Source organism: Sinocyclocheilus anshuiensis, unplaced genomic scaffold (genome assembly GCF_001515605.1).
Source record: "Sinocyclocheilus anshuiensis isolate Anshui unplaced genomic scaffold, SAMN03320099.WGS_v1.1 scaffold1827, whole genome shotgun sequence".
NCBI lineage: Eukaryota > Metazoa > Chordata > Actinopteri > Cypriniformes > Cyprinidae > Sinocyclocheilus > Sinocyclocheilus anshuiensis.
In genome coordinates, this window is record NW_015552696.1 from 75,408 (window position 1) to 75,906 (window position 499).

General features: G+C 38.1%; 1 protein-coding gene across 3 annotated transcripts in view; it reads right to left on the reverse strand.

The window, feature by feature from the left end:
• The window catches only part of LOC107667687 (filamin-C-like), a 26,165-nt gene that overhangs the window by 6,727 nt on the left and 18,939 nt on the right, over positions 1-499 (reverse strand). The gene's annotated exons all lie outside the window — the stretch shown is intronic.

The following is a 499-nucleotide window of genomic DNA, read 5'->3' on the forward strand; positions in this document are numbered from 1 at the left end:
TAATGTGTTTTTTTAACCTTAAACCGCATAAACACATTTCATTACACCAAATACACAACATAATGTTCTTTTTTAGCAACGTCATATGACCCCTTTAATATGTCAATTTGAACACCTTAGCCACATAAAAGTATTTCATGTTATTAGATTCGCCATTAACACGTGAAACTCTGCAAGTATTGTGTGTTTGCAGATGCCAATTAATTTAATATTATCAAATAAAAGTTCTGTCATGACAACTCTCCTAGGCATAGGCATGGTAATGTACATGACAATGTTAATGTGTTTGGTCTAGGCAGAATAGATCTGCTATGCAGCTGCTGCTGCTGCAGCAGAGCTAATACCGAGACTTGCTACGGCCAACACATCCACAACATGCTGCTGTGAGCATGTAAGAAATACTGCTGCTGAACATATAACATATATAAAATAACCCCCATTTAGCATACATGAATACCCCATAGCAGATCTATACAGGTGGAGCTGGGGAGGTGGAGGG